We start from the raw sequence: 11032 nt of genomic DNA, 5'->3' as shown, positions 1-11032 counted from the left end.
AAAATATTATCATTAATATAGAAAATATGTATTGTGTTTTGATACTAAAATATTAGCAAAAAGCCTTCAATGCTAAATGCAAATATTTGCACAATGAAACCCTGAAAGCTTCCTCTGCACATCTCATAAACAATGCTTCTATGCAATGAGATGTCGTTTACTTAAATATCATAATATGTACATAAACAATGCTATTATCTATAGAATGAAAACTTGAAAGCTTCTTATGAAAAATGAACATTTTGTGCTTTTGCATTCCCTATAAACAATGCTTTTGCTTAATGAAATGAGATACAATATAGTTCTTCCACACTTCTGCATATATTCTTAATTTGAAATTTATACGGAAATACGAAAATATATTCAGAAATATGAAGTTAATCATAACTTACACTTAAAATATCAGCAATAATGTTAACGGGAAAAGTGTCTACTCAGAACGCCCCTATCCCACTAAGGTGTGACAGTACCTTAGAAACGAACAGAGAAAACTACTTTCGTATTCTTCTTTATGAACTATAAACAAAGAGGAATAGGATGAACCAACCTGTGTCTTGCGCTAGTTCTTTGATCCAATCTCTCTCCTCTTTGACAGCTTCCAGCTACCTGCTCCCTTACTTGCCCAGCTTCACCAAGTTCCTGCAAGATCACAGAAGAAGAAAACTACACAAAGACATGGATTTATACTCATAAATAGCTTAGGATCATATTTAAGCTAAACATGCAAATATAACAAACATCATTGATACACAAGCATGTAGGAGAAACTCAAATAGTTTTATTGATATAACAAGAAGGTCCAGGAGGAGTTACAACCGATGATTCCTGATCCAGCATCAACCCCCCAGCAAAGGAATCCCCTCTTCACCTCCAACAAAGCATAAATCACCCAATACTCTGATATCTATCTCAAAACTAACAGCAATTCTCTGCAATGTACAAAATTCCAGCCTCCGGATCTCTGGGATGAGGGATCCATATATAGATGTATGCAAAGAGGATGAGTCAGCTTATGATTTGACTAGTGGCTTCTCTCTATCAGTTCTTGCTTCCACTTGGAGACTGGGAGCCTCTTACTCATCCTTGGTCGAACTCAGTGAGGCAAGTGTCATTGGGGAAGATTCTGGAAGCTTCCATTGTCTGTCCACCTCGCGGAATGACACTGCCATTTGTCATTTCCTGCTCAACGCACCCTGGTAGTGCATTTAGGTGCGTTGCAACGCACCTAGCTAGTGTACTTGGGTGCTATGCAACGCAGCTAGCTAGTGGAGCAGCTGAAATGATCTTGATTTGACTGATTCTGAGCAGTTTCTGGTGGAGAACTTCTGGGAGAAGCTATAATTTGTTGACCTTGTTCCTTTAGGGGCCGGAACAACACTTTTAGGGACTTAGGATCCCTTGGTTTATGGACATTTCATGCTTAGAACTGTAAGGCACAAAAATGTCTATAACAAATAATATCATGTGCGTTAATTGCTTAGTAAAATATTAGCAATAAAGGCCTTTAATGCCAACATATTTTTCCATCAATAATATGGTTGACCGAAAACTATTATTGAATACGAAGATAGCTTCCACTCTACGAAAAGATTTATGCAAAAAGAATATTTCCTCTGCAGATCCCATAATCAATGCTTTTGTGCAATGAGATATTGTTTACTTAAATAGCAGTAGTATACATTATTTAGAATTAAAATATTATCAATGTTGCGTGAACTAGGTAGGAGTGCAGAGCTCCACACAATGCTCATTAGCTTACACCATGAGTGCGGAGCTAATGAACATTGTGCAGATATCTGCACTCCCACACAATTACAACCAGCAGACATAATGATTGAACTTTGGTTTCCATGTTTTGGGCTATCATGATGAACTAGGGAGTTATAGTGCGAGAGTGTTGAGCTCTACACAATTCTCATTAACTCACAATGAAATGTGGACCCCACACAACTTTAATCAATCAATTAGCGGATAATATAATGACGTGGAATTTTCAGGAGAACTATGATTATGTATCGTGTGAAGATTTATAGAGGACACGGTATGTATATGAGAACAAGGAATATTATTATGTTGCATTATGTGGAACTTTTACTATGTGGAGATGGCATAAGTTTGTCGATTTCTTGAACAAATCTAATACTTTTAGAAAATTTTAGATCATATATCGTATGAATGTTTATGACTTACTTATTTTCAAGAGGCATTGTATGGGTATTTTCACTCTCTGGCTACAGTAGAATGCGGAATATTATTATTTTTCATTATACGAATCTTTTGTTGTGCGGAGTAAGAAGTATATGCGGGAGAGAAACTACGTAGAGCTTTGATTTTAGAGTAGGATAGGGTTTGTGCGAAGCTTTAATTAGGATAGGAAATTAATGGTGAACTATTAATGTTAATATGTTATTATTATTATTATGTTTAACTGTGTCGAGATTTGAATATACAGAGAATGGGATATGTTTGTTGATTTTTAGGCATCGGGGACTAGTGGATAAGCAAGATTTATACCTAGTTGATAAGCACAGGGTTTCTCCTTGTTATCAACTAGATTGAACCTGAGGCTAAAGGAAGGCAATGCTAGGGTAACCACAAACCATGCTTAGCCAAGTAGTTAGCCCTACTAGGCCGGGAGAGGGCTCTCTCCGTAAGGATCTCAGCCAAGATGACTGGATCAGGAAAATGATATTAGGCTAGGTATAGTAGCACAAGGTTTGATTTGATTTTGAAGGGGTTTTGTTGGATCAGGAGGAGCCAGATAGTTAGGGCTAGGGAATTAGGTCAAAATTGCAGGGTGTTCAATGGGGCAAGGTAGGCATAATGTTTAGCACTCTAGGGCTTTATGGGTGAGGTGTTTTAAGACTGGTGAGAAGCTAGGAAGAGCATGTGATTACCATGGATCCTTCCTAGACTATAGAAAACATATAATGGTGAATATTTCCCCAAAGCAAAGCAGTGATGTTATGAATTCTGCCTATCAACTTGAAAACATTCACTTAGAAGCAATGAAATGATTAATGAAGTACATAAAACATTCTAACATATGATCACAAGAGAAGAAACTGACCTAAAATTCATACCACATGGATCCCAAAAAAATAGTTGCAATTTTTATTAATCTCTTGCTAAATTGCTACAAAATGATGTACAATCAAGGAAGAAGCATCCAGCTGAGTCTATCCCTTTACAATGAGAAAGAAGAAGAAGATATAGGCATTGTTTCAACCGCTTCCCATCCTCAGCGGTCCCTAAGATGAGGAGCTAATATAACCAACACTGAACAAGAAACTGGAATATAGGCATCTTAACAACTTGCCTCTAAAAGTAAAAAGCTAATTCATTTGAGCTCAAATTTACTTTTAATCTAATGAATCTACCCTCTATTACTAATTATCCATCATATTTACAAGAAAAGTCATAATTTACAATAGTAAAACATCCTCCATGAGATAAAATCCATGAACACGGTCAAAACACAGAAAAATAGCCATCTTGTGCAAAATTTGCCCTACATGGAGCGGCACTGATCCAATGCGCAGTGCCACTTTCAAGTCATTTTTGGGGGCCATCCCAACACCCAAATTGAGCTCATGATAGCTCATTGGAAAGGTCTTCAAGTCTACTTTCCCAAACACCTAGAATTTCTTCATTTAAAACTCATTTTACCCCTCAAACGTTGATTCCCCCAAGACTGCTTCTGTGTGTCCAAAAAGTGGCAGAAAGGTCATTTTTAGGGTGTTTTTTTACCTTTTGGTGGACCAGTGCTGCCCCAAAAACTTAGCAAATGCATAGGGTGCATGTACGCATCACTATGAATCCAAAAATGCAAGTCATTTTTCCATTAGGTTCCCCTAGGAAAAGCGCAGCGTCAGTAGCATTGCGCGTTGAGCAAGATTTTCTGTGTGTGCAATTTCCAAAATTTGCAAAAAACAAAATCTCCTCCAAACCTGACCAAAATTGGTGAGCAACACCATCATCAAGCATATTGATGAGCCAAGGAAGCTTCAACAAGCAACCTAAGCCTATCCTCCTCTTTTTTTCCCTTTAGAGCCCGCCTTAGCCTAGCTTTCATCTTTTTGACCCTCATGTTGCAAATTTTGTTTCAGGTCCTGTAGTGGTAGGCCATGTGCCTAATCATCTAGTTGTCCCTATTGGCCTTCTGCAACAGCTTCTCTAGGTGAAAATTGACTCTCTCAAGCCAAATCTCTCTATCATCCTCAATTTCCTTCTCAATAGGAGTCAAAGTGACCAGTGCCTCCTTGTCACCTTGTCGTTTTATCTTGAGAAGTTCCAGCTCCATGAGGACCTGCTTGTCACTCAACTGCTTGTTCTCTTGTTCCAGATATGTGATGACATACTTGGCTCTCTCCAAATTGTCCATCAATGCTTGGACTTGAGCCTCCTTTTCCTATATGATGATGTCCTTTATTGTTTCTTCATCCTGAGCCTCTAAGTCAATTGTTTCCATGCCATGATGAGTATAATGTTGCTCCACCTCATCATGCTCTATCAAATCAAAGTCTCTTTCCTCCTCATCATCAAGATCTTCCACCTACATCTTTTCTTTCCCTTTGTGTAGTTGTTGCACCTGTACCTGTTGTGTTGATGAAGAAGGAAAAGCCCCTTCCACATCCTGTGGAGCAAGCATTTGCCTATGAGTTGATGAAGAAGGCAAGGTCCCTTCCACATCCTATGGAGAAAACACTTGCCTATCAGCTACAAACAATCTCCTTGTGCCCCTCTAATATGTCATGTAGGTCCTGGGCACCTCAGTAGCTCTAGTCTCTTTGGCCTTCTCATCTGTCTTCACCTAAGCACTGCTAGAAGGTCCCCCTGATTCTTGAGACATTGGTGGAGGAATTTGAGGACCCCTAAAGATGTCATGAGCAATAAATGTCTCCCAGAAGATGTTGAGGAGGCTAAGATGATGAAGCACAATCATCTTGATTAGGGAATAATGATAAAGACTACTCATTTGCTGAGGGTATGGATTTTTCTGTACAAAGTGGGCCATCTTCTCAATATTCCTGAACAAGAAATAAGGGAGGTTTAACATCCTCACCCTGGTAAAATTCATGAGAAGCCTGAAGTGATAGGTGTATAATCTAGAAAATCTTCCCTCACAAGTGAAATATTTCAGGATTATTTTCATCATGGGGGCATACTTGTCTTCAAGAAATCTGAAAGGAAAAATTCTTTTCGCCTCATTTCTCTACTAGGGTTTGATATAAGGCTCATAATAGTGTTCATCTAGGTCCTGTGCCTTGTACCACTTCTCCCCTACATTGGAATCCTGGTTGCATCCGCAATAATGGAAGGTGAAACTGTAAATGTCACCCCAACAAGAGTCACCTTGTTGTCCCGAAGATTGGCTACAAAAATCCTGGTGAGCTTAGGGTGGTGTTGAACTCTCTCTACCTGCTCACAGAACTCATAGCACCCTAGATGTTTGAAACAAGTGACAGCCAACTGAGAGGCCTGCAATTCTCTGAGGTTTGATGGCTCTTCCCTAATAATTTTGCCTCCCTTGTGTGGTTTTCTCTGATGCTGAGGTTTATCTGTCAAACTGTCACTGCCAGTGTTTTCCTCCTCCTCATAGTCTTTGTCTTCTCTATCCATGTTTGCAAATTTTGAGGCTGTGCACTCCTAGAAAAGGGATGAAGGGAGTGAGTAAGAGTGATTTAGGAGTGAGGGAATGGGAGATGACCTTGTGAGGTAATTTGGTGGGCTAGAAAATGAAGGGGAGGGTATGAATCATGAAAATGGGGGAGAGGGGCTTAGGTCCTTTTTTGAAACATAACTTGTGGGATGAAGGATGAGGGGGTATAGAATGTTATGGAATGATATAGGGGAGAGTTTCAGGGCTTTAGTAATAGATGGTGGGAGAAATAGAGGGGATTAGGGTTTCTAGGGTGTAATTGAGGGAGAATCTAGGGTTTCACATTTGTCATGGTAAATTACCTTCAAACACTTCAATTGCAACTCAATGATGAGGTATAGTGAGGGCACTTACTTGTTTGAGAGATGAGAGGGTGCTTTTGGAAGTTTTTATGAAGCTGGAGGCTTTTTTGGTCTTTGCTGCTCAACGCGCAGTGCCTACTATAGGCGCACAACGCCCTCCTGAACGCGCAATGCAGTGTTAGTTTGCACTGTCGAAAATGCCCTATGCACAGCGCTCAGCTTGTACCCACAGCACCACCCCCTGAACGTGCAGCGCCACCTCCACTGCTTGAAACGTGCAGCGCCAAACTCCAAAAGCGCAGTGCCACTTCTCCTTGGCCCAAAACTCACTCAACCTCTCCTCTTTTCTTCACTTTTTGACTCCTTCTTTGCCAAATGAGAATGATGAATTTGAAAATGAAATGTGACACCTTATATAGGAGTAGATTTTGATTTTTCACTAGAAAAACCCACTTTCTAATGTTTCTTGACCTTTTTCAAATCTCTGTTTTTAATGCCTTTTCTTTTTTGTTCCTTTTCAGATGGACGATGCTCAATTTGAACGATTTTTGCAGTGTTTATTTGTCTTGTAGCAAGGAGAGATGCATTGGTGCAGCTGGGATCATTTATTACATAAAGTGACTTAAAATTACATAATAAATACAAATTAACTCAAAATACTCTGTTTTCACCTCAAAAACATGTTTTTTGAGGTGAAAATTACATTAGTTGAAAAGATAATTATATAGTGACTATGACTTACTAGCCATCATTCTTGATTTATTTATCATCCTCATACCCTTGCTGCCTTTTATTTACACCTTTAAATCATGCTCTTGACCTTGGAAATGAAACCCTAAGACCTAATGAAAACATGCCCTATGACCTAATGAAAACATGATTGCATTTTGACCATGAAACCATGACTGAAGACAACTTGAAGATGGGTCAGCAAGTATACTTTATGAGGGAGAAAGTAGATTTTCTAAAGAGAAGACAACCATCAGTGGATCAGTTTGACATGACCTAATGAAATGATGTAAAAATTTCAGTATGGGACCCCTAAAATGAAAATTCAAAGAACAAATTTGATCCCTGATGGAAGTATGCAAACACTGACACTAACACTCCCTATTGCAAAATGATTAATAATATTGATTTCCATTGTGTGGGGTGGTGCATAGGATATTGTTCTAATGTTTCGATATTCCCATGTTGGGAATATTATTATGTTTCGTTATGCGAATCTTTTATTGTGTAGAGTATGAAGTATGTACGAGAGAGAAATCGCATAGAGTTTTGATTTTAGAGCAAGACGGGGTTTGTGCCGAAGATTTCATTATGCAAATATTTTATTAGGACGAGGTATTTTCAGGATAATGGGGGTGCATGTGGAAATTAATATTGAACTATAAATGTTATATGTTATTATTATTATGTTTCATTGTGTGGAGCTTTGATTATATGTAAGATGGTGTATGTTTGTTAATTTTCTGAACAAATCTAATACTTTTACACATTTCTTGATCATATATCGTATGAATGTTTACGAAGGACAACATATGTGCAGGAGAGCGTAGAATATTATTATGTTTCATTTTGCAGACATTTTACTGTGCAAAGTATGATGTATGTGCAGGGGAAAAATTGCGTAGGGCTTTGATTTTAGAACTATGTATCTTTGCAGAGGATTTTCCGAACAAATCTAGTACTTTCACATATTTGCTAATCATATATCATATGAATGTTTACGGAGGACAACGTAGGTATAGGAGAGCATGGAATATTACTATTTTTCGTTGTGCGAACATTTTACTATGTTGAGTACGAAGTATGTGTGGGGGAGATATTGTGTAGGGCTTTGATTTTAGAACTATGAACTTTTATTTGCGAAAGAACATAATGATTATAAAAGTTAATTTTCATTGTGCGGGGTTTTTACTCTGTGTTTGTGCAGGGAAACAAGAGGTGCATAGCACAATTTTGTAATTCTACCTTTTTTCCATATGCAACAATGCATAATCACTTTTGGTCACAACCACAGAACTAGTTGTACGAAATAATCAAACGGATTTTATGAATAAAGTTATGTGGACATCACTATGTGTGTGCATACAATGAAAACTTGAGAGTTGTAGAATTTATTTTTAAAAGTGTTAACTCTGAAGAGATTATTGTGCAGAAAGAAGGTCAATGTGAAGAGGTTTACACAATGAGCTGAAATTTCACACATTGAGCTTCCTTCTGCACAATAATTTTCCTTTCCTGTTATTTGCTTACACGAAAGTCGAAATGTAATTTTGCACAAGAGAACATTGCTTTGTTTAAATACCAATTAAGCTACGCAGAGGTGATTAGTGCGGAAGCATGTGTAGAGGTGGGAATAATGATAGATTTCAAAAAGAATTCCCGAATAACGATGAAATGTAGACCCTACACTAGTTTAATCAATTAATTAGTGGTAAAGACAGGGACTATGTTGCTTTTCAGCTATTAGACTTGTTAATATTATTATACTATGGACGCATCAACAAGGTGTATGTTGATTTACAACTAAAAGTAAGCATGCCACTTGAAAATGAATGAATAAAAGGAATGAGAATGTAAATCCTTTACTATTTATAACTCAAATGTAAATGTTGTTGTAAAATTAGATTCACAATTACCAACAATACATAGTCTATGATTATTACACTCATTATGACCTTCATACTACCATTTTAGATAACAACTCATATGAGGCTATAGTGAAAGGTTTTTATCCTAATGTCCAATTTATTAGTAAAAATGAGGTGCATAGGACATTTTTAGTATAGACATTGAACCATACACTGGAATTGCAGTCACAATACATATAGATAAGAACATAATATATAAAGATTGAGCTATAGATTCATTAAATCACTAATATTTCCCTTCTAAATTTTGAGCATTGTCTTCACGATCCGTTATTAATGGTTGACATTTTATGTGTTATTCTTGTTGGTCATCAATTGTCAATCAATGTAAGATATGGAATTCATTTTTGAATACTAGAATGCAATGTCGTTTCCAATTGGTCAACAAAAACCGAACTCTTTAGGGGGATTTGCAAGTCATTGACAGAGATAAGATATATTACTTTTTTTGTAATAAAAGTTGAATGGGTATATAATATTGGTTTTTTGTATTAATGAGAAAGGTGAAAAAGTTTAGATTGTACTATGCAGCATTGGGATATTTGGTCTCACTAGACAAATTTTTCACCCAATTAAACATATTTTTACAGCAAGGAAAAAATGAAAACTGTAAGTTTTTATATTTTCCTAATTTGAAGAGCCACATAAATTTGACATTCATATTTTTTCTAATAGCCATTTTTTTTGTATGGCTTTAAAGGTAAGTAAATATTTAGTTTAGTGAAGTTGGCAACATTGACCACTCATTCATGTGAAGACATAAAGATATAAAAATAATGATGATTTTGGATAAATTTGAAAATTGCTTAAGTTTATAATTAATTTTTTTTTATTTTCAATTAAAATAAAAGTGTATATGTTATTAAGCTAGGGTTAGGGTTTAACTAATTTTATTCTTCAATTCTTCAAACAATTTTGTATTGATTCTCTTATAAATATTTATTACTAATTGTTAGATGATATCATAACTAAAAATGATGTTATGAACTTTCTTAAATATTGGTTAGATTTCAAAAAACTTCTATTATTTGTATCATTAGTAGGATTGAGTAATTTCATATGACCTCTATCTTTCAATAAATAATCTTCAACAAATGCCCACTAATTATATGTCCCAAGTATACTAGCCATTATCTAACAAACTCACACGTATTTATGTTTGTTAGCATATAATGCTTCCTTATTGACTAAAACACATACTTTAGATGTTCAACATCATTCTCCCAATTAGAAATAAAGATAAAAATTTCATCCAAATATTTCATAACAAATAAATTTATGAATAGATGGAATACAATTGTTATTAAACACACAAGCATAGCTAATGCATTACTCAAACAAAAGAATATTGATAACCTCTCCTACACTCTACCTTGCTTGATATTGAACATGGATTTCCAAGTTTCTTCTCCCTTGATCTAGACTTGATGATATCCAAATTTTCAACATAGGTTGGTGGTACCTTGCTTTCTATCACTAATCTAACAAATCATTGATTCTTACCAAAGGGTACAAATCTCTTAGAGTGGTCTTGTTTAGAGATTTTTCGTTAGAGCACATTCCCTAAGTCATGTCCTTATTGTTGGCAATAATACTGAGAGGAGGGGTGAATCAGTATTAGTCAAACCAATAACTTTTTCTTTTCGTACTCTTATTTATATACGCTACTTCAATGAAGGTAACTCATGTGTACACGCAACTGTATTTAAGGCAACCAACGTATATCCAGCAAAATTATGATTCATTTAATTCATCATATGTTGATCTTTAATCAGTGCATCAGTACTTCATTAACCATATAAACAGTAACCATGTGCAGTAATAACAGAACAAACCATCACACATAAGAAACACACATGAACACCAAGATTTAAGGTGGAAACCCAATGCGGGACAAAAACCACTTGTTGTTGTCTTCTTTTAATATAAGAAAAACCTATTTACAATCTTGTACTGGTGCAAACTCATACCAGTACGCAAGCACCCACCTACAGAAGGCTACAACCTTCTCTCGTTCTCCAGCTTCTACTGGAAGGGAGCTACAACCCCCTAGCTCTTGTACTAGCCGATCCATTTACTAGTACGTAGGCGCCAACCTACAGAAGGCTCCAACCTTCACTCGTTTTCCAGCTGCTACTGGAAGGGAGCTCCAACCCCCTGGCTCTTGTACTAGTCGATCCATTTACTAGTACGTAGGCACTGACCTACTGAAGGCTCCAACCTTCACTCGTTTTCCAATTGCTACTGGAAGGGAGCTCCAACCCCCTGGCTCTTGTACTAATTGATATGTTTACCAGTACGTAGGTGCCAGCCTACAGAAGGCTACGACCTTCTCTCTTCCTCTAGGGACCATGTTTCATAAATTTTCAGACTGGATACTCCTGGAACACAACACCACAATCTGAAGGCCT

The sequence above is a fragment of the Pinus tabuliformis genome, chromosome 9 (genome assembly GCF_031772625.1).
Source record: "Pinus tabuliformis cultivar Carrire ecotype Pingquan chromosome 9, CPIR1, whole genome shotgun sequence".
Taxonomy (NCBI): domain Eukaryota; kingdom Viridiplantae; phylum Streptophyta; class Pinopsida; order Pinales; family Pinaceae; genus Pinus; species Pinus tabuliformis.
The sequence above is the reverse complement of the archived record's forward strand: the minus strand, read 5'-3'. Positions refer to the sequence as shown.